Raw genomic sequence first — 1,321 nt, 5'->3', positions numbered from 1 at the left:
CGGTCTATATGTATGGGAACTCGATAGAAATCACGCCTCTTTTGTATATGGATGATATCAGGAGTAGATAATAGGGAGATTCCCTATTATCTACTCCTGATGATATCCTGGGAATTGGAAATTGGGAGACCATGACAAAAATGGGTCAAGCGTGTACTAGGCTGGCTGAAGAAAAATTGCTACAATTTAATGTGAAGAAAAATATATTGGAAATAAAATTTGGAGGCCCAATTAAATAGCAAAGAAAAACATATTCTTCTCGTAGATCAAATAATAAAAAGATGTAGTAAATATACATAATTAGACGAGATATTAAGTGAAAAAGGAAGATATAAAAAAGTGATAAAACAAAGAACAGATAAAGGTCGATTTATGATGAGTGAAGTTATATCTATGACTAATGAACAAAATTTTGGAAACTATGCGATGGAAGCACGTGTTAAACTTTATGAATGCACTGTAGTGTAGTCAGATTAGTCCAAGGTTCGCTATTATTTAGTAGTGACGGCACTACAGTGCATTCATAAAGTTTAACACGTGCTTCCATCGCATAGTTTCCAAAATTTTGTTCATTAGTCATAGATATAGACTAATCTGACTAAGGAAAAGAAAAAAATAGTAGAGGATTTCCAAAATGAATGTTGTCGAGAAGGATACTCGAAGCGCACAGCAAGACACCACTATAGAGGCACTAAGAATAGAAAGTGGAATAATACCAATGAAAGATAGAATATGTTATAAAAAGTTAATGTTATTGCAATACATTATTAAGTTAGAAAATGACAGATTAATGAAAAGATTATTTTTAGAACAAACTGTAAAGACATTGGAAGTAATTGGGCAAATGAGGCTCTAGAAATCTTGAAGGAGTATGACATAAGTATGTCACTTATGACTATCGGTTCACAACATAAGAAAGAATGGGAAAAATATGTGAAGGAGGCTATTTTAAAAACAGTAATTATGTGAGAAAACAAAAATGAAAATGATAAATATCGAAAGCTATGTATTAAATCCATATATGACAAAATTGTCATTTGATGATGCATGCTTTGTGTTTAGGTGTATAGACTGGGAGCCCAGGGGGGTCAGCCTAGCTGGAAAGGAAACCAATTTTCATGCATATAGCAATGATTCGTGTACATACCCATGTAAGGAAATGTAAGTCTGGCGGGCAGCCGCTGGTGGGTGTGTTCAGTGGGGTCATTTGAAAGACACCCCAATATTGAGCTAGATTAGCTGGAAAGGAAACCCCATGAAACCTATTGGAAAATGTTCGGCATGGTCCCAGGTATCAGGAATGGACACTGCCAGAATTTTT

The sequence above is a fragment of the Priapulus caudatus genome, unplaced genomic scaffold (assembly GCF_000485595.1).
Source record: "Priapulus caudatus unplaced genomic scaffold, Priapulus_caudatus-5.0.1 Scaffold552, whole genome shotgun sequence".
In the NCBI taxonomy this organism is placed as follows: Eukaryota; Metazoa; Priapulida; class Priapulimorpha; order Priapulimorphida; family Priapulidae; genus Priapulus; species Priapulus caudatus.
This window is presented reverse-complemented; position numbering follows the sequence as displayed.